The sequence below is a fragment of the Pseudophryne corroboree genome, chromosome 6, assembly GCF_028390025.1.
Source record: "Pseudophryne corroboree isolate aPseCor3 chromosome 6, aPseCor3.hap2, whole genome shotgun sequence".
Lineage (NCBI taxonomy): Eukaryota > Metazoa > Chordata > Amphibia > Anura > Myobatrachidae > Pseudophryne > Pseudophryne corroboree.
Window position 1 is genome coordinate 43,045,370 of NC_086449.1, and position 23,480 is coordinate 43,068,849.

A 23,480-nucleotide genomic window follows, 5' to 3' on the forward strand; every position below is an offset into this window, starting at 1 on the left:
AAGAGTGAGCTGCCTACAGGTCTTCAGATAGAAGAGGAAGAAGATTGCATCGCTCCCTGACTTACACTTCTCTTCTCCCCTCCCTTCCTAACTATCTCCCACTGTCCATTTATCAGTCCTTAGCCTCAGGTTGTATCAGGAGCCTGGAAGTTTCCTGTGTCCAGGGGATGAGATTCCCCACCAAACAGGCACAGAATTTCCCCTCTCCTCCACCATTGCTCCCTCCCCCTGGAGAATAGCAGCGGGATCACTAAATAGCACTTTTGTTAGGAAAGAATTCTGAGGACAGATGGAGAAGTAAGAAGAGAAGGAAGAAAGAGGAGAGAAAGGAGGGGGGACAAAGAGAGAAGGGAGGGAGGGGGGGCGACAGGGGAGAGAGGGTGAGCTGGGAGAGTCTGGGGTAACAGAAGGCAGACAGAGGCAGAAGAGAGAGACAAGGGGGGCTTACAGCAGGGGCAAGAGAGGGCAATAAGGGGGGCAGGAAAATCAGGGCAGGAGAGAGAGAGAGAATAGGGTCAGGGACAGCAGGGAGGGGAGGAAGGAAAGAGAGAGAGAGAGAGAGAGAGAGAGAGAGAGAGAGAGAGAGAGAGAGAGAGAGAGAAAACTGAAAAGTAGAGAATACGGAGAACACCAGAGGGAAATGAGAGACAGATGAGAGGAAGACAGACAGACGACTCGCACAACAACCAGGGAAAGTTCTGCAACTGATGGAGATACACAGTGAGGTGGACATGAGTAACGGAGGGCACCCACATTACAGGGGAAATGTATAAGTATGAGAAAGGCCTGAATCACCATCAGGGGGAGAGATCAGGATGAGAGATGTTGTGACTTGTGCAAGCTGGAAATAAGGAGGGAACGTGACATCTATAGACGGATAAACTGAGAGACATCACCAGACACCCCCAGCACATCACCTAGACAGGTGAGTGCAACTCAGGTAACATCTATCTCATATCTGCCTACTGTGTCTGCACTATCTATCTATCTGTCTATCTATCTATCTATCTGTCCATCTCATAAATATTTATCTATCTATCTGTCCATCTCATAAATATTTATCTATCTATCTATCTATCTATCTATCTATCTATCTATCTATCTATCTATCTATCTATCTCACATCTGCCTACTGTGTCTGCACTATCTATCTATCTATCTATCTGTATCTCAGAAATATTGCATCTATCTATCTATCTATCTATCGCTACACTATCACTCTATCTATCTGTCCATCTCATAAATATTACATTATCTATCTATCTATTTATCTATCAATCTATCTATCTATATCAATTTATATCTCAGAAATATTGCATCTATCTATCTATCGATCTATCTATCTGTCTATCTATCTATCTATCTATCTATCTATCTATCTATCTATCTATCTCTCAGAAATATTGCATCTATCTATCTATCGATCTATCTATCTCATTTCTGCCTACTGTGTCTGCACTATCTATCCAGGGCCGTAACTAGGTGTGTGCGGAGGGGGCACCGCACATAGCGCTGCAGGCTAGGGGGCACTGTTGGCGGTACTTATCAATTATCTGTTTTAATTACTTTCACTTGCAGATTCCCCCCTTTTTGAATCCCACTATCTTCTGACCACCCCTGTCTCCTACCCTGACCCCTTCTGTCACTGATACCTATGTAACATTCATAAACTATACTTGAGATTTCTTTGTTATTCAGTCACACTGTCTATTATTAAATTTCAAGATGCTGACATCCCGGGATTCAAACCCATTGCCTGTGTCATTGCAGTCAGACAATCTTATTAATTGAGCTACAGTATCTGCCCTTGTACAGCAAGCTAGAGAATTCTAACTATTTGAAGTCTACTTTGCATTTTGTGAAGAAATGATCAGCATTGCGGCTGAGCAGATCTATGTAGTGTGTGGCTGCAAAGGATTGGATGTGTGGCTGCACACTACATAGATCTGCTCAATTGCAATGCTGATTATTTTGTTACAAAGTACCAGTAGTTTCATATAGTGTTCATAGTTTTTATGCAGGATCACATAGCTCAATGAGTAGGGTGTTTGATTATAATTCAACAGGTTATAGGTTTGAATCCTGGGTATGGCAGTATATTGAAGTGTGTTATTTAATAAAGGGTATTGTAACTGAATAACAATATATATATAAATGTGGGAAGGGGCATCATAGCACGTGCTTTCTCTGGGATCAATTTTGTCATTCCTCTTCCCAAAAGGCATGCACCTTATGTCCATATTGGAAAAATGGGGAGGAGGAGCGCCAATTCTCTCTCTGGCACAGGGCACCAAAAAGTCTAGTTATGGCTCTGTATCTATCTATCTATCTATCTATCTATCTATCTATCTATCTATCCTATATCCATCCATCTCATATCTACCTACTGTGTCTGCACTATCTATCTATCTATCTATCTATCTATCTGTCCATCTCATAAATATTACTCTATCTATCTATCTATCTATCTATCTATCTATCTATCTATCTATCTATCTATCTATCCATCCATCTCATTTCTGCCTAGCTCATATCTGTCTAGTATGCCTACACTATCTATCTATCTATCTATCTATCTATCTATCTATCTATCTATCTATCTATCTATCTATCTATCTAATCTATATTTCTATCTATCCATCTCATATCTCCCTATCTCACATCTGCCTACTGTGTCTATCTATCTATCTATCTATCTATCTATCTATCTATCTATCTATCTATCTATCTATCTATCTATCTAATCTATCTTTCTATCTATCTATCTCATATCTCCGTCTCACATCTGCCTACTGTGTCTGATCTATCTATCTGTCTATCTATCTATCTATCTATCTATCTATCTATCTATCTATCTATCTATCTATCTATCCATCCATCCATCCATCCATCCATCCATCCATCCATCCATCTATCTAATCTATCTTTCTATCTATCTATCCATCTCATATCTCCGTCTCACATCTGCCTACTGTGTCTGCTCTATCTATCTATCTATCTATCTATCTATCTATCTATTCATCTCATATCTGCCTATAGCTGGGCTATCCATCCTTCCATCCATCCATCCATCCATCTATCTATCTATCTATCTATCTATCTATTCATCTCATATCTGCCTATAGCTGGGCTATCCATCCATCCATCTATCTATCTATCTATCTATCTATCTATCTATCTATCCATCCATCTCATTTCTGCCTAGCTCATATCTGTCTAGTATGCCTACACTATCTATCTATCTATCTATCTATCTATCTATCTATCTATCTATCTATCTATCTATCTAATCTATATTTCTATCTATCCATCTCATATCTCCCTATCTCACATCTGCCTACTGTGTCTATCTATCTATCTATCTATCTATCTATCTATCTATCTATCTATCTATCTATCTAATCTATCTTTCTATCTATCTATCTCATATCTCCGTCTCACATCTGCCTACTGTGTCTGATCTATCTATCTATCTATCTATCTATCTATCTATCTATCCATCTATCCATCCTTCCATCCATCCATCCATCCATCCATCCATCCATCCATCCATCCATCCATCCATCTATCTAATCTATCTTTCTATCTATCTATCTATCTATCTATCCATCTCATATCTCCGTCTCACATCTGCCTACTGTGTCTGCTCTATCTATCTATCTATCTATCTATCTATCTATCTATCTATTCATCTCATATCTGCCTATAGCTGGGCTATCCATCCATCCATCTATCTATCTATCTATCTATCTATCTATCTATCTATCTATCTATCTATCTATTCATCTCATATCTGGCTATAGCTGGGCTATCCATCCATCCATCCATCCATCCATCCATCCTTCCATCCATCCATCCTTCCTTCCATCCATCCATCCATCCATCCATCCATCCATCTCATCTATCTATCTATCTATCTATCTATCTATCTATCTATCTATCTATCTATTCATCTCATATCTGCCTATAGCTGGGTACACACGGTAAGATTTTGGCTAAGTTAAGATATCCTACACTATTTCTCTGAGCTCCGGAACAAAGCAAATAGTCATACACCCGGTAAGATATAGCATGTGATTTAGCACAATCGGATATAGCATAAGATACTGTATGGCTTCTCACTACTGTGATGACACAGATTGGATACAATATCATACATTACCACACACACGGTACAATGGGACTAATCCAGACCCGATCGCTGCTGGGCGTTTTCACACAGTGGGTGATCAGGTCTGAACTGCGCAGTGCGCCAGTACATGCCAGAGATGCCATCGGCATCTCAGCCCAGCGATCGCCTCTGACTGATTGACAGGCAGAGGCAGTCGCTGGGCGGGAGGGGGGCAGCACGGCGGCGCCCGTGACATCACACGCAGCCACTGCTACCCGGAGAGCGACAGGTAGCTCCCTGCCAGTGCGCAGGAGCTGCGCTGCTAGGGAGCTACTCTTCAGGTACAAAAGCATGGCCGCCGTGTGATGCTTTTGTACTTGTGCAGGGGGGGTAGGGCCAGACATGCGGAGTGGACTAGCCCTGTGCTGGGCGTCCCCCCGCACAGAGGCGGAACTACCGCCAGTGCAACCAGTGCATTGCACTGGGGCCCGCCTCTGTCCAGGGGCCCAAAGCATGTAATGAGTCAAACTGACTCATTACATGCCGCTGTGTGCTGCGGGCAACCGCTGCCCGCAGCACACAGCCGCCCGGAGAGGAGAGGAGCGCAGCGGACACGGGGGGAAGGAAGAGGAGGGAGGTGGAGGAGGGAGCCGCAGCAGCGCTTTGTTACTGGTGGAGGCGCTGCTGCTGCCCCTCTGCATCACTATAGGCTGTCTTCCGAGAACAGCCTATAGTGAAGCAGAGGGGCAGCAGCACCTCCACCAATAACACAGCGCTGCTGCGGCTCCCTCCTCCTCCTTCTCTACTGCCCGGGAATCGTCAGAAGCTGCACCGAGGAGCCTGAGCCAGCGGAGAGGGTAAGTATAATTCTTCTTTCTTTCTGTCTCTTTATTACTTACTTACTTACTTACTTTCTTTCTTTCTGTCTTTCTTTCTGTCTTTCTTGGGACTGCCTGCCGCAATGTGTAAAAATGGGGAATCTGCCGCAATGTGTAAAAAGGGGGAATCTGCCTGCCGCAATGTGTAAAAATGGGGAATCTGCCTGCCGCAATGTGTAAAAATGGGGAATCTGCCTGCCGCAATGTGTAAAAAGGGGGAATCTGCCTGCCGTAATGTGTAAAAAGGGGGACGCTGTCTGCCGTAATGTGTAACAAGGGCACGCTGTCTGCCGTTATGTGTAAAAAGGGGACGCTGTCTGCCGATATGTGTAAAAAGTGTACGCTGTTTGCCGTAATATGTAAAAAGGGGGACGCTGTCTGCCGTTATGTGTAAAAAGTGTATGCTGTCTGCCGCTATGTTTAACAAGGGCACACTGGCTGCCGTTATGTGTAAAAAGTATACGCTGTCTGCCGCTATGTGTAACAAGGGCACGCTGTCTGCCGTTATGTGTAAAAAGGGGACGCTGTCTGCCGTTATGTGTAAAAAGTGCATGCTGTCTGCCGTAATGTGTAAAAAGGGGGACGCTGTCTGCCGTAATGTGTAAAAAGGGGACGCTGTCTGCCGTAATTTGTAAAAAGAGGAATCTGTCCGCAGTAAGGTGTAAAAGGGTCTCTACCTGGTGTAGTGGTGCTACTGTGCGGCGTAATTTGAATAATGGAGACTACTGTGCACCGTTTTATGAATTGGTATTATTTTGTGGCCACACCCCTTCCCCACGAAGCCACGCCACTATGTATTTTTGGGCGCGCCCACGGCGCGCACTGACCATGTTTTGCATGCAGGGGTGGGGCTCCGATGCCGTTTCTTGCACACAGTGCTAAAATGTCTAGTTACGGCACTGTTGCTAGGTATCCATTTCTCTGGCCCTGAGCAGGTCCCCCTCACCAGATCCTCTCCAGGGGTGAGGGGGTGGACTTGGATGGGATGGGGGGGGGGGGGGGGCAAAGCATTTTGTCGCACTTGGGCCCACCGCTCGCTAGTTCCGCCACTGCCCCCGCATGTCAGGGTGGCTGATCATAGCCGTGCAAAATCTACAATCAGGTCTGAATTAGGCCCAATATGCACTAAATAGTGCACTATCTAGCCAAAAGTGAGCTGCATGTTCATCCAATATAGAACATTGGATCCGACCCGTGGGAGCGCGCACCGCACTATAGGCCTAATTCAGATCTGATCGCTCGCTAGTGTTTTTTTGCAGTCCAGCGTTCACGCAGTCGCCGCCCACCGGGGAGTGTATTTTAGCTGTGCAAGTGTGCGATCGCATGTGCAGCCGAGCGGTACAAAAAACTTTGTGCAGTTTCTGAGTTTCCCAGAACTTACTCAGCCGCTGCGATCACTTCAGCCTGTCCGGGGCCGGAATTGACGTCAGACACCCGCCCTGCAAACGCTTGGATGTGGATGGCATGTGATAAAATCACCCAAATCCGCACTGCGATAGTTGATTACATCGCAGGGATATATCAATTATTGCACGCAGGGACAGAGCTTGTGAGCAAGCATCTGTCCTGCGATGACAATCCGCAGCATCATCAGGGTATTTTTCGGGAAAGATACCCTGATGTCCTGCTGCGCATGCACTGCCAACATCACTGCTACCGCAGCCGCCTTGTTGACCCACCGTCGTGAAAACCCCCCTTGCGCCACGGACTCCTTCCCCACTGGAAATATACTTACCAGTCCAGGGAGCTGGTCATCACTGCTCCTGCTGGGCTGCCGGACACCGGATCCTGTGCGCTGCTGTGACCCCCGGTGCTGTAAAGTGAGCTGCTGTTTTGCAGCGTCACTTTACTGCACCTGGGGTCACAGCGCAGCTCATGGAGGACATGGTGCCTGGCAGCGCTCACCAGAGCACCAACCACTGGCTCCCTAGACTGGTAAGTATGTTTTGGGGATTTTTTACTCTTTTTTTTTTTTTAAACAGTGATCAGCGAGTCCCCGCACAGCTTTCTCAGAGCCGTCTTAACAGCAGTGTAGGCCCCTGGACACAGCAATGCACTGGGGCCATACTTACCGACATTTTCTTTCTCCTCTCCGGGAGAAGCCCGGAGAAGAGATGCTGCAGTGACTTCGGGGGGCGGGGCCGGACTGTGACATCACTAAGCCCCGCCCCGCATCGGGAAATGCCGTGATTCGCGGGTCCGCGGGAAGGGGGTGGGGCTAAAATGACGCGATTTGCGTCATTTTAACCCCTTCTCCACCCGACGGACCCGCGAATCGGGAGGTTATTTCTCCATCCTGCCCGCATCACTAGGGTGCGAGCAGGATGCGGGAGACCTGCCCACTCTTCCGGGGGTGCGGGGGGCTACCCCAAAAAACGGGAGCCTCCTGCAGCTTCCGGGAGAGTAGGTAAGTATGACTGGGGCCCCTACCCACCCATCAGCGGAAGGGGTGGGGGGTGCTATCAGCGGCAGCTTTGATGTTCCGCGGGGGGTAGGGGGTGTTCTATCTTTCGCTCAGCATGTAGGACCTGGAGAAATAATTTCTGCTAATTACTCCTTTACTGCACAAATGGGGCGGGAAGGAGAACACTAAACTGTAGAAGGGGGCATTGTGCTGAATGAAGGGGCCCTGGTACATGACTTCCAGGGTGGTAAGGGATGTTTAATACACAGGGGAGGGGTGGATAGTGGAGTGGGCTTAATATTCATCATTTTCCGGGGGTCAGGGCAGCTTGCTTTACTGCAGATATCTCCAGATCCTGGAAATAGATTTCTTAGCTTTAATGGGAAAAAAAAAACTAGAGAGTCCCATCTTTCAGGAGGTACTGGGGACACCTGTCAGGAGGTACTGGGGACACCTGTCAGGAGGTACTGGGGACTTGGGGATTAGAATTCAGGAGCCAGAGCAATCCACCAACAAAAATATAAAACTGCATATTAGGAGTGTGGAGCTGGAGCAGGGACCAGCTGCTTGAAGGCTGATATCTCTGGTTCTGGGCACAGTAGAGACAAGCTGCCAGTGTCCACCAAAAGGGGAGAGTCTCAGCTTTTGGAGTATACCCTCAGAAAAACTGTAAACCAGACAGAACCCAAGATATCTGGCTGGGAAGAGCAATTAACAGGCTTGGATGGGGACCACTGCTTTGAAGTCTGATATCTCTGGTTCCCCTGGGCCGATTTTCAAAAATCTGGTACCCCTGGAAAGAGGGAACCCTCAGCTATCAGCCTAGGGCCCTTTTACTCCTGGGGCCCTTGGGCAAGAGCCCATTGAGCCCATACGAAAAGACGGCCCTGAGCTTTCTCTACCAGGGGGCAGAGAAAGCTGGGCAGAAGTAGGGATCTCGCAGTGCTGCCATGTGATTTCGCCAGCCTGAGCTGGTGTTATTATCACAGGGCAGCACGGCAGTGTTTTGTTTTGCTTTGTTTTTTAAATTAGTAAATTTGGCCACTTTGCATTTCCCATTATAAGTATGGGAACTGCTCCAAATGCCCTTTAATACATTGGAGTGATACTAACATAGGGGGGTCATTCCGAGTTGATTGCTCGCTAGCTACTTTTTGCAGCGCTGCGATCAGATAGTCGCCGCCTATAGGGGAGTGTATTTTCGCTTGTGCAGCTGAGCGGTACAAAAAAGTTTTGTGCAGTTTCTGAGTAGGTTTGAACTTACTCAGCCGCTGCGATCACTTCAGCCTGTCCGGGACCGGAATTGACGTCAGACACCCGACCTGCAAACGCTTGGACACGCCTGCGTTTTTCCAAATACTCCCAGAAAACGGTCATTTGCCACCCACAAACGCCTTCTTCCTGTCAATCTCCTTGCGATCGGCTGTGCGAATGGATTCTTCGTTAAATCCATCGCTCAGCAACGATCCGCTTTGTACTCATATGACGCGCATGCGCTTTGCGGTACATACGCATGCGCAGTTTTGACCTGATCGCATCGCTGCAAAAAAAACCTACCGTGCGATCAGGTCGGAATGACCCCCATAATGTGAAAAGGGTGTGAAAATTCCCTTTTTCACATTATTTTAGTAAAAATAATGTTAATAAATAGGCCTCATAGTGCACTATTTGGCAATCTAGCCAGATGGTGTACAATATATTGTAAACATTCTTACCGTGTGTACCCAGCTTAACTCCTATCTATCTATCTATCTATCTATCTATCTATCTATCTATCTATCTATCTATCTATCTATCCATCTAATAAATAGTACATTATCTATCTATCTATCTATCTATCTGATAAATAGTATATTATCTATCTATCTGTCCATCTCATACACAGTACATTATCTATCTATCTATCTATCTATCTGATAAATAGTATATTATCTATCTATCTATCTGTCCATCTCATGCACAGTACATTATCTATCTATCTATCTATCTATCTATCTATCTATCTATCTATCTATCTATCTATCTGTCCGTCTCATAAGTAGTACATTATCTATCTATCTATCTATCTATCTATCTATCTATCTATCTATCTATCTATATGTCTGTCATCTCAGAAATAGTACATCGTACATTATCTATTTATCTATCGATCTATCCATCTCATAAATAGTACATTATCTATCTATCTATCTATCTATCTATCTATCTATCTATCTATCTATCTATCTGTCCATCTCATAAATAGTACATTATCTATCTCTCTATCTATCTATCTATCTATCTATCTATCTCATAAATAGTACATTATCTATCTATCTATCTATCTATCTATCTATCTATCTGTCTATCTATCTGTCTGTCCATCTCATAAATAGTACATTATCTATCTATCTATCTATCTATTTATCTATCTATCTATCTCATAAATAGTACATTATCTATCTATCTATCTATCTATCTATCTATCTATCTGTCTGTCTGTCCATCTAATAAATAGTACATTATCTATCTATCTATTTATCTATCTATCTATCTCATAAATAGTACATTATCTATCTATCTATTTATCTATCTATCTATCTATCTATCTATCTATCTATCTATCTATCACTCATATATCTGTCTATTTATCTGTCATGTTCTTCTACTCAGTGCTGTACATTGAGGTGGCCATGAGAAAATAACTTACTAATTACTTACTAACGAATCACTTCATTTGAAGCTTATGAGCTGCAAGACGATAAATGGATTTTATTTTATGACATTGTTTCTTATACATTTATATCATGCTTCCATTAATCCTTGCTATGGTATCAATGACACATTTAGAGCTTTTCTGAAGCGTATTACCATTTCATTATTTATAGGGAAGTAGCTAGGTGACCGGCGGTCAGGAGAGCGCCAGCCACAATACCGACGCCGGAATCCCGTTCCCTTACAGTCCCGACAGTCGGACTATTCCCACTAGTGGGTGCCCACGACACACATAGACTGGGGAAACTATCCCTGCGCATACCCAACCTTTATTTATAGGGTGCCACAAGGCTCTGCAGAGCATTGATACAAACAGGACAGACATAGTAACACAATGACAAGGTTAGTAGACATAGTAACACAATGACAAGGCTGCTGCTATACCTGTGCATAGTTACAAGTGATTCATTTACTTGCAGAAATAGTTATGTGAGTTATAGGGGAAGATGAGACGAGGAGGGAGGGCCCTGCTTATGAGAGCTTACAGTACATTAGGAATGGATTTTGGCCTGAGGGAGACAGTGAGAGTCTTCCATAGATTAGGAGCACCATGGGAGAAGGTGTGGAGATGGGAGTGAGAGGTAATGATGATAATTATGGCAGGTGAACATTCCCATGTTAGGTTTTATGTGCATCCTTTATTACAATGCAATGTAACACTCAGGTTTTCTAAGACGTGCCCTTTTAAAGGTAGGACTCGGGCGCTTACTATTTTGGATTTTGTACATATGATTATAACTTTAAATATGCTGATTAACCCATGCACACAGACTGCACCAGCAGTCCTCAGTCTTCTTCCTCACATCCTTACTGCCTGTCAGGGGCAACAGAGGACGTGACATCATCATTTGCTCCCAAACACTGGAAAATAGACAAAAACTGTTGTCCAGACAAATTGGTCTGATTGAACCATTTTCCAGTGTTAGGGGGCAAATGGTCGATCGATTGTGGTCGTCCCCACATCGCCCACCTTTGACGATGCAACGTCCCCTGTTGCCCTGAAAGTCAGTAAGGATGTGATTTGCTCCCATCCATTACCAGATTTTCATTCCAACCAGCCAGATAACTGTATAGTGTACGCCCAGCCAGGGCCGGTGCTAGGGTGTTCGGCGCCCCTCCTGCAAAATATAAATTTGCGCCCTCCCATACTTTACATGCAGGGCCGGGGGGATTACCGCTTTGTGCAAGAGAGGGCATCACCCCACGCGTATGTAAAATAGGAGCAGTGCGTGCCACAGGCGCGCGCAATAAATATAGGGGCGTGGCTTCGTGGGGAAGGGGTGTGGCCACAAAATAATACCAATTCATATTACATATTATAGTAGTCTCCATTATTCAAACTACGCTGCACAGTAGCGCCACTACACCAGGTAGAGCCCCTTTTACACATTACGGAGGACAGATTCCCCTTTTTACATATTACGGCGGACAGATTCCCCTTTTTACATATTACGGCAGACAGCGTCCCCCTTTTTACACATTACGGCAGCCAGTGTCCCCATTTTTACACATTACAGCAGCCAGCGTCCCCTTTTTACACATTACGGCGGACAGCGTCCTCCTTTTTACACATTACGGCAGCCAGCGTCCCCCTTTTTACACATTACGGCAGCCAGCGTCCCTTTTTTACACATTATGGCGGACAGAGTCCCCTTTTTACACATTACGGCAGCCAGCGTCCCCCTTTTTACACATTACGGCAGGCAGCGTCCCTCTTTTTACACATTACGGCAGACAGCGTACCGTTTTTAAATACAAACACACACATACATATGTCATATACACAAACACACACACACACACACTTTCTCTCTCACACTCTTTTTACATCCCCTTACCACAAACTTGCTGGCCAGATCTGCCACAGTCAGCTAGCCCGGTCCGTGTAGCTCCGCCCCCTTTCGTCAGAATGAAAAACTGACACTCCTCTTACTGTCACAGGGGACAGAGGAGAATGAGTCATGCTTCCGGCGCTGCTGCGGCTGCCTGTCAGTGTGACAGGGCAGGCGCAGCAGCCAGCAGCAGGGGGGATAGGACGGCGCTTCAGCAGGGATGCAGAGCAGTGAAGGCGCCTCTCCTGCCCGGCGCCTACCTGCACTGCATCCCTTTGCTGAGCGGGTAGCGCCGAACCTGTGCCCAGCTTTCTATCTATCTATCTATCTATCTATCTATCTATCTATCTATCTATCTATCTATCTATCTATCTATCTATCTATCTATCTATCTACAGTATCTATCTATCTATCTATCTATCTATCTATCTATTTGTTCAACTCATAAATATTACATCTATCTATCTATCTATCTATCTATCTATCTATCTATCTATCTAATCATCTTACTATCTGTCTTGTATCCTTTAATCTATCTAGACAATTTCCCATACTTACTCATCACATACAGGTGTGCCCTTACTCGTCTTGCGGTTTTTCACCGAATAACCGTAGCCTGTCGCTGCTAGTTGCGATGTGCGTACGCACCATGAATTCCTATGGAAGCGAGTGTGTACACACTTGCCCGCGAGTAGTTGCGGGCACACTAATTGCAGAAAACAAGTCAAATTTGCCATGAATAGCTGGTAATATGAATGTGAACACATCTGTACCATTGAAAACACAGACACTCCTGATAATTAGCCAATAACAATATCACAATATCAGCAACAAAGAAAATGGCTATCTGGTCAGAAAGTGACACCAGAATGCGGACAGTTCCTGAGTGTCAGCAGTCAGAATGTTGACGTGAACATAAGATCGACAAGAAAAATACCAATATTCACACATGTACATGTAGACTTGAGAATGTCAGGATAGTTTTTTGCATATTGTAGCCTAACCCTGTCCCCTAACCCTAAAAATAACGCAAAAATGTACTTCCGACCTTCTGGTGTCAACAATTATTGTTGACACCAGAAGGTCGGAAGTACATTTTTGTGTTATTTTTAGGGTTAGGGGACAGGGTTAGGCTACAATATGCAAAAAACTATCCTGACATTCTCAAGTCTACATGTTAAAAGTCAACATTATGAACATTATTAATTTATTAATAATTCCTCAACAGCTTTGCTTCCTGGCTTCCTCGCTTCTGACATTCCCTCCATTATCCTAGGTGATTTCAAAATCCCTATCGATATCCCCACAGAATCCTCTATCTCTAAACTCTCACATCTTCACTTGGTCTCTCCCAGTGGACCTCCTCACCCTCCCATGAGAATGGGAGCTCACTGGATCTGGTCTTCACCCACCATTGAGGTTATCGACACCTCATCCCTATCATCCATGTTCAACTCACTTCTCTCTCCTATTCTGTCTCTCTCATGCCATGAACAAGCCACGTCCCTATACAATGCATCCCTTACTTCTGCTCTTGACTTTGTCACTGCACCAACCACTATTAACCCTCGCAGATTAACAGCACAACCCTGGCACACCAAATGCACCAGATATCTGAATAAATGCTCAAGTACTGCTGAGCGACACTGGAGAAAATCACGCTCTAAGGCAGACTTCCTCCATTTCAAACTTATGCTCTCATCCTTCAGTGCTGCCCTTTCCCTCGCTAACAGTCATACTTCAAGAACCTCATCTCCACCCAGACTTCAAACCTCCGGTGCCTCTTTGCCACTGTCAACTCCCTCCTCTGCCCACCTCCACCTCATCTCCCTTCCTCACTCTCTGCTCTTGATTTTGCCACTTACTTACTTCACATATAAAATTGACTCCATATGTCAGGCCATCACATCCCACCAGACCATCAGCAACCAGCCACCTCCTTTCCCTTACCATCCCTTTCCATTCCTCTCACCAACGCTGACATCTTTCTTCCATGGATCAGGTGAGGAAGTCATGACTTTCATCCATTACTCCACCCCACCACCTCTCCACTTGACCCTATACCCTCCTGCCTCCTCCGCTACCTCTCTCTTTCTGCCTGTTCCCATCTTGCCCACCTTCTCAATCTCTCCCTCTCATCTGGCACTGTCCCCTCTGCCTTCAATCATACACTCATCTCCCCTATTCTTAAATAACCTACCCTTGATCCAAACACCCTTTCCAACTACCGACCAATCTCTTCCCTCCCTTTTGCCTCCAAACTCCTGGATCGTATTGTCTTTCTTTCCTACCACTCACTGCTTGACCCATTCCAATCTGGCTTCCGTCCTCTCCACTCCACTGAAACTGCCCTCAAAAAAGTCTGCAATGACCTCCATGCAGCCAAATCTAAGGGCCACCACTCTCTGCTTATTCTTCTTGACCTCGCTGCTGATTTTGACACTGGACCACCCTCTACTTCTGCAAATCCTTCCCTCCCTTGGTCTGTGTGATATTCCCCTGACCTTTCCACTTCTCTCACTCGTATCTTCAACTGTTTCTCTGCTATCTCTTCCTGAATGTCCCAGCGCTTTCTTAAACTCAACATATCTAAGACTGAGCTGATCATCTTCCCACCCTCCCGCATAACCTCACCTCCCACAATTAAAATTATCTATTGATGGCACTACTGTCTCTTCTAGCCCCCAAGTGCGCTGTCTTGGAGTAATCCTTGACTCCTTCCTCTCCTTTAAACAACACTTTCTGCACCTATCACAAATCTGCCGTTTATATATATTTTTAAATTCCAGGATCAGACCCTTTCTTACCCAGGATGCCACTAAGACTTTTATCCACCCACTGTAATCTTCTCCTATCTGGCATCCCTGACAAATGCCTCTCTCCACTCCAATCTATCCTCAATGCTGCAGCCCGGCTCATCTTCCTCACCAAGCACACTACATCCACCTCTCCTCTCTCCTACAAGCCCTTCACTTGCTCCCCTTCCCTTTCAGAATCCATTTCAAGCTTCTCACACTCACCAACACCTCCCTCATTTACATCTCTGACCTTATCTCCCTTTACACTCACAACCATTTTTGCTCCGCTAGTGCATGCCACCTCTGCTGCCTACATATTGCTTCCTCCCACTTCTACCTCCAAGATTTTTCACGTGCTGCTCCCTTTCTCTGGAATTCTCTAACTCTCCTCCGACTCTCCACCTCTCTACAAAACTTCAAACAGACTCTCACTTCTTCACCAAACCCAGCCAACTCTCACTCTCACTGTCTACCCCATCTGTGTCACCCTTGTCTGTCTGCCGCTTCCCTTTAGAATGTAAGCTCTCACGAGCAGGGCCCTCTTCCCTCATGTGATTTTCCTTCTCTTAAACTATCTTTGACGGCACCAAATCCTGTGGTTTTCTGCCACCTGATGCTTATGTCAGTGTCGGCTGCGGATACAGCTATGTTTATATATCCTGTACTTGTCCTATATTGTATTGAATTATAAGTTGCTGTTTTCCTGTTTTGCTTATTAATTTATGTACTCTGTAATTGGGCGCTGTGGATCTTTTGTGGCGCCATATAAATAAAGGATAATAATAATAACAATATAGTGCAGCATATTTAATTGTACTTTTCAACACTGGGTAATAACAGATATACATAGAGGTAGGAGGGCCCTGCTCACAAGCTTACAATGTAAAGAGAAATAGGCATTGATACACAAAGATAGGTGTTATCTGTTGCATGATGCTCCACCAGATTGCAAAGGTTCTTAATGGGCTATGGGGGTGATTCCGAGTTGTTCGCTCGCTAGCAGATTTTAGCAGCATTGCACACGCTAGGCCGCCGCCCTATGGGAGTGTATCTTCGCTTAGCAGAATTGTGAACGAAAGATTAGCAGAATTGCGAATAGAAAATTCTTAGCAGTTTCTGAGTAGCTCAAGACTTACTCACTCCTACACTGCGATCAGCTCAGCCCGTTTCGTTCCTGGTTTGACGTCACAAACACGCCCTGCGTTCGGCCAGCCACTCCCCCGTTTCTCCAGACACTCCCGCGTTTTATCCTGGCACGCCTGCGTTTTTCCGCACACTCCCAGAAAACGGCCAGTTTCCACCCAGAAACACCCACTACCTGTCAATCACACTCCGATCACTTCAACGATGAAAATTCTTAGTTCTGCCGTGAGTAAATCTACTAAGTTTTGTGCTAAAATACTTAGCGCATGCGCACTGCGTACCATGCGCATGCGCATTTTCGCATTAATCGCTCCGTTGCGAAAATCGGCAACGAGCGATCAACTCGGAATGACCCCCTTTATGATATAGCCTTACAACTATGTTGGAAAAGGGTCAGGAGGATGTGAAATTGAGGTAAAAGAAAATAAGTGAGGATATAAGTGGATTGTAGTTGTACAGAGAAGATGTTATTAGGGATGTTTATGAATGTTATGTTTGTGGTTCCAGACCTTGATAAGCTTGTATGAAGAGATGAGTGTTCAGAGAATACTTGAAGGTTTGGAGACTAGAGGAGAATCATATTGTGCGTGGGAGGGCATTCCACAGAGTGGGTGCAGCTCGTAAGAAGTGTTGAAATCGTGAGTGGGAGCGAGTAATGCGTGTGGAAGAGAGACGTAGATCTTGTGAAGAGGTCGGGTTAGGAGAGATTTTGAGATAAGCGAAGAGATGTACTTTGGTGCAGTTTGGTTAATAAGCCTTATATGTAAGTAAAAGTATTTTATATTGAATACCGGTAACCAATGGAGGGACTGACAGAGTGGACCCACAGATGATGAACGTCTAGTGAGGAAGATTAGCCTCGCAGCTGCATTCAGAGTGGATTGTAGTGGTGAGAGTCCCTTTTTGGTAAGACCAGTAAGAAGACTATTGCCATAATGCGGGAGATAATGGTGGAAATTTACAAAGCTCCCGATTTGATTCGAGATTGCATTTTCATACGAAAAAATGCAACTCGGAAATTTACTAAACACAATTCACGGCAGTGTTGGGCCAATTTGTATTGAGATACACAGCCGTCCACACAAATACGAATCAATAGACTATCGGTCAAACACGGTTGTTTTTTCACATACACCTCATACCACACGGGAATTTACTAAGAATTTGTATTCTCAATCACTTCCAACAATAGCCAAACACTGCCAGAAAAGTATTGAATTCGTACAGAAATAGAACTTTCAAATAGACCTGCTTCTGGCTGGCGTGTTTGGAGAATCGTGCACGGATCAGTGAGATCAGTGCGTGCTTCTCTATTTAAAAATGTAGTAAAAACTTAAAAATAAAAAATGCGTGGTGTCCCCCCTCCTGAACATAACCAGTCCAGGGGTCTTTGAGATGGTCCTGGTTTTTAAAATACCGGGGAAAAATTGTGTAGGGTCCCCAGTATTTTAAAAACTAGCACCGGGCTCTTGGACCGGTCCTGGTTCCAAAAATACGAGGGAAAAAGGATGTAGGGGGTCACCCGTATTTTTTTTTAAAAAGCACTGGGCTCCACTAGTCAAGGAGATAAGGCCACAGCCAGGGGACACATTTATATAGGTCCCGGCGGCCGTGGCTTTACCCCCCCCCCAACTGGTCACCCCTGGTCGGGGTTTCCTGGGGGACTGGGGACCAACCCCAATAAATACCCGTCCCTGGCCCGCCTTGAAACAGAAAGCTGTGGTTTTGGGGAACTGCGAGAGATCTCACAGTAGAAGATCAGTGAATGTGCCAAACTGGTCATGTGCGCGCATAGCGGGATCCGGTCAGGACGCAATGGACATGATGTAGTTAATATCCCAGTGGTCAGAATACCGACGTTGGGATCCCGGCCAACAGAATGCCGGCAGCTGCGCCACGGCTATACCCACTCGTGGGTGTCCACGACACCCATAGAGTGGGAATAGAACTTGTGGTGAGCGCAGTGAGCCCACAAGGGGCTTTCTATCGCTCGCCCCGCTGCCGGCATTCTGGCGGACAGGATTTCATACTCAACCCCAATGGACGGAATCCCGGCTGTCGAAATACAGATGCCGTAATCCCAACACTGCTCGGAATGCCAAATTAGGCTGCGGGAATGGAGGGTTGGGGTAAGGGGGGCATTGCGGAAAGGTAGTATACTTACCTTGCCCCTGTCAGGATTATCATATCACCATCAGGATACCGCGGTATTCTGACCGTCGGCATCCCGACTGCCAGCATATCGAACCCGGGTGTGGTATGGGGGGTCGACCACACTTAGGTTGACCACTATTGGTCGGCAGTAATTAGGTCGACGGGGATGCTAGGTCGACAGGATTTCTAGGTCGACATGGTCTAGATCGACATGTCAAAAGGTCGACATGAGGTTATTTAAAAAAAATTGGTGCCGTTTTCTCCTTACAGTGGCCGGGAACCCCAATTAGTGAACCGTGTCCCCTCGCATGGCTCGCGAAGCAAGTGTTAGGTTCCTGGTGCTCAGAACAAGGGAGATGTTCATGAAGTGAGTCCAGAGCACCAGGACGTAACGCTGGGAAAGGGGAATGGAAAGGGAATAGCCCCTGGCGCCCTAACTCTGTTGTCTCACCCGTGCTGTCAGAAATCCCTTGCGAGACTATGGTTTCTTGAGCCCTTGGCAGCCGCGTTTGAAGGGCGGATTATGTCTGCCCAACTCCGATGCCCCCCGGTCTTAGTGAGAGACAAAGGGAAATCCGAGACAGGATGATAACAAGAGGCCCTCTAACTAAGCAAACAGGCCAGGGGCTACAAGCTAACTAAAAACCTAAAGTATGTGCGGAGAAACCGCCAAAGGAAAAGAACAACAAAGGAAATGCTGATCACACGCCGACACAATACCTTTGTGTACCGGCGGTGACAGCATAAGCAGAACCCTCTGCAAAACACCAGGGACAGAAACAATAATGGAATACAGCGGCCTAGGCCAACGGACGCGGCAGAGCCGCTACTCACGGAACCGGTACGAATACTGGCAAACGGACAGGAACCCTCAATGATGCCGACACACACTCTCAGAACTGGAGGACAGGCAGAATCCCAAACGACAGACCGGAGGACACCAGGAAACCAGGAACTTGACCAGGGATAGGCAAAGCCACTGGACATCAGGGCAGGAACGCCTCACAGCAGGACACGGGCTCAGACACAGGAATCGACACAGGGACTGACACAGGAATCAACACAGGAAGCAGCTAGTCAGATACTGCTATACAGGAGCTCAGGGACTGGCAGGAACCAGCACAGACTTCAAGCAGACTGAAAACCAAGAAATATCACCAGCATCTGTGAATTGCAGACAGCCAGCATATAACAGAGAGGCCTAATTAATAATCCCATGCAGCTGCCCTGTTGCATGACTCTAAACTGACAAGATGCAATTAGCAGCCAGGTGAGGCTGAACACATGGGAACAAGCTGCAATTACACAGACCCACCAGCGGCAGCAGACAAGAGTATTCTAAAACAGAGCAACGGGAAATCCTGGCATGCAAGACAACTTTATAAACATAAAATAGGAATGAACCACTACCTGTGGTTCATAACAGTATCCCCTCCTTAAGGGTGAGCTCCGAGCACCCCATGACACCCACGGGGAACATAAACAGAAGTATAACATAAAATACAGAACAAAAATGCAAAACAGGAATGAGCCACAGCCGTGGCTCATAACATTACCCCCCCCTTGAGGAGGGGTCAAAAGACCCCAAAATTCAGACTATCCAGAACAAGGGATACAAAAAAAAAACCTGACACACTGGTCTAACAGACAAGAAAACAAAAAACAAGCTGTAGCAACAACTTGTAACAGTGCCCTCCCCTTGATGGTGGCCACTGGACACAAGACAAGGGAAAAAAATCTTTTTTTTTTTTTTTTTTTATCAAGGCAAGAGTCAAAAATTATTTCTTTTTCTTCTTCTTCTTTTTACAAAGCTCTTTAGGTCTGACCAAGGTAATTCCCCAAACATTGTCTGAACTGATGGTACCACCCAGCAAGGCTGCGTTCAAATCAGAGACATGTCTCTTACCCTTGGGAGCTGAACTTTCTGGTAAAGTACTATTATTAGAAGAAGAAGTCAGAAAAGCACATCCTGCAGTCAAAACAACGGGCTGGGACTCTTGTGCCGAGTTTACAGTATTTGGTGGACTCTCAGCAGACAAGACGGGTGACTTATCTTTTAATAATTGCATCACAGAATGCTAGGGGATCCTGAAGAATGGGATCTTCAGCTTTCATTAGGCTGGTCGCCCACTCAAAAGGCTCTCCTCTAAAAGAATAAATCAGATAGAGCCCAAGGTTTTCTGAAGTGATGCCCAGAAATTGTCTAGACAACATAATAGTGTAATAGTGTTTGAAAAGCGCCAGAAATTGGGCTAAGTCCCCATCAAAGGTTATGGATGTTGAGATATCAGAGTCAGGATCTGTTTCCTTCTCATCTGACTGACTGGAGTGCTTTGCTAGGACCTGGTCACTATTGACCTTACTCGAGGCTGAGACTCTCTGAACCCCACCCGGGGCAGTTGCTTTCTGAACCCCACCTGGGGCTGAGACTTTCTGAACCCCACCCGGGGCAGTGACTTTCTGAACCCCACCCGGGGCAGTGACTTTCTGAACCCCACCCAGGGCAGTGACTTTCTGAACCCCTCCCGGGGCAGTGACTTTCTGAATCCCACCCGGGGCAGTGACTTTCTGAACCCCACCCGGGGCAGTGACTTTCTGAACCCCACCCGGGGCAGTGACTTCCGGGAACCCCGCTGGGGCAGTGGCCTCCGGGAACCCCGCTGGGGCAGTGGCCTCCGGGAACCCCGCTGGGGTCAGCACCTCGGATTCTTTTACTGGGACCGGGCCGTTGGCCTCCCTGACTGGGATCGGGCCATCGGCCTCCCTCTCTGAGTCGATAATTATCGAAAGTTCTCCCGGGACTATGACTTCCGGGACTTTTGCTGAAGCAATAACGTTCAGATCCTCCACTAATGCTATGCTTCTTAAGTTCTTTCCTGGGGAAGCGACTTCTAGACCCTTCTTTGGGGCTGCGTCTCTCGAGACCCCACTTGGGGATATTACTTCAAAGATCCCTTCTGGGGTTTTGCTTCTCGAGTTCCCTTCTAGAACTATGGTTTTAGAGACCCTTTCTAGGGTTGCGCTCTTCAAGTCCCTACCTGGGGTAACAGCTTCTGAGACCCCTTCTGGTATGGACACCTGAACTACAATATTTGATGTCCCTCTATAAGCTTGGGCATCGGGTACCGCACCAGCACTCTGGGCATCGGGTACCGCACCAGCACTCTGGGCATCGGGTACCGCACCAGCACTCTGGGCATCGGGTACCGCACCAGCACTCTGGGCATCGGGTACCGCACCAAGATCCTGAGCTACGGGCACCACTCCAGGACCCTGGGCTACGGGCACCACTCCAGGACCCTGGGCTACGGGCACCACTCCAGGACCCTGGGCATCGGGCACCACTCCAGGACCCTGGGCATCGGGCACCACTCCAGGACCCTGGGCATCGGGCATCACTCCAGGACCCTGGGCATCGGGCACCACTCCAGGACCCTGGGCATCGGGCACCCACTCCAGGAACCTGGGCAACGGGCACCACTCCAGGAACCTGGACAACGGGCACCACTCCAGGGGCTTGCAACTCTGCTTCAACAGGAACCTCAAGAGAGGATAGAAACATTCTCTTTTGATTCCTAAATCCATAACGGGGCTCCTTTGCCCAAGGACCCCAATTATAGGACAGAGAGCTTTTTAGTGTGGGTTGTGTGACAAGTACCTCTGCCACAGTAGAGACAGGAGTAGGTCTTGTATCCTGACTCAACTTGGCCAGAGGGCAAGACTCGTCACCACACTTTGGCTTGCGCAACTCACAGGTCTGCAGATAGTGACCTAAACCCCCACAATATAGGCATAAGTTTAAGTTTCTGCGACGCAGACGCTCCTCTTCTGAGAGCCTGGGCCGCAGAAAACTGTTAAACCTTTTCTCTTCAATTAAACCAGAGGATTCTCTTGTCACCATACTGTGAACAAGAGTCTCTTTAGAGATAGATGTACTCTCAACGACTTCTGGCAAGATGAGCAAGATTTTAGTCAGAAGGTTTTGCAGTTGCTTTAGGGATTGCTGCAAAACTTCTAGTCGCTCTGGTCTCAAAGCACTGAAAACAGAGTTCAGGGCTGCGAGAGATGCCTGCAGGGCTTGCATAGTAGACATAGGAGGATTTAAAACTAGACAAGACAAAGCAGGACTAGACAAGGCAGGACTAGACAAGGCAGGACTAGACAAGGCAGGACTAAATTTTTGCTAAACAAAACAAGACTTTTTTTTTTTTTTTTAAACACCGGACTGGATTCTAAACACCGGACTGGATTCTAACACCGGACTGGATTCTAACACCGGACTGGATTCTAACACCGGACTGGATTCTAAACACCGGACTGGATTCTAAACACTGAATTCTAGACAGGACTGGATTCTAAACACCGGATTGGATTCTGCACACTGAATTCTAGACAAGACTGGATTCTAAACACCGGTTTGGATTCTGCACACTGAATTCTAGACAGGACTGGATTCTAGACTAGACACTGGACTGGGCCAAAAAAGGAAAAAAAAGTTTTATTTCTTTTTTGTGGTAGGGCTGGTGATAATGTTAGGTTCCTGGTGCTCAGAACAAGGGAGATGTTCATGAAGTGAGTCCAGAGCACCAGGACGTAACGCTGGGAAAGGGGAATGGAAAGGGAATAGCCCCTGGCGCCCTAACTCTGTTGTCTCACCCGTGCTGTCAGAAATCCCTTGCAAGACTATGGTTTCTTGAGCCCTTGGCAGCCGCGTTTGAAGGGCGGATTATGTCTGCCCAACTCCGATGCCCCCCGGTCCTAGTGAGAGACAAAGGGAAATCCGAGACAGGATGATAACAAGAGGCCCTCTAACTAAGCAAACAGGCCAGGGGCTACAAGCTAACTAAAAACCTAAAGTATGTGCGGAGAAACCGCCAAAGGAAAAGAACAACAAAGGAAATGCTGATCACACGCCGACACAATACCTTTGTGTACCGGCGGTGACAGCATAAGCAGAACCCTCTGCAAAACACCAGGGACAGAAACAATAATGGAATACAGCGGCCTAGGCCAACGGACGCGGCAGAGCCGCTACTCACGGAACCGGTACGAATACTGGCAAACAGACAGGAACCCTCAATGATGCCGATACACACTCTCAGAACTGGAGGACAGGCAGAATCCCAAACGACAGACTGGTGGACACCAGGAAACCAGGAACTTGACCAGGGATAGGCAAAGCCACTGGACATCAGGGCAGGAACGCCTCACAGCAGGACACGGGCTCAGACACAGGAATCGACACAGGGACTGACACAGGAATCAACACAGGAAGCAGCTAGTCAGATACTGCTATACAGGAGCTCAGGGACTGGCAGGAACCAGCACAGACTTCAAGCAGACTGAAAACCAAGAAATATCACCAGCATCTGTGAATTGCAGACAGCCAGCATATAACAGAGAGGC

The 23,480-nt window shown here is 46.5% G+C and overlaps 1 protein-coding gene across 2 annotated transcripts in view; it reads left to right on the forward strand.

The window, feature by feature from the left end:
• Window positions 1-563: 563 nt before the first annotated feature.
• Window positions 564-23,480, forward strand: part of LOC134936021 (galactose-3-O-sulfotransferase 4-like) — a 67,036-nt gene continuing 44,119 nt past the window's right edge. Inside the window, exon 1 of one of the 2 annotated variants that reach the window (XM_063930920.1) lies at window positions 564-940. The gene's annotated coding sequence lies outside the window, so the exon portion shown is untranslated. The remainder of the gene's footprint in view (window positions 941-23,480) is intronic. The other variant, XM_063930919.1, reaches the window with a different exon arrangement.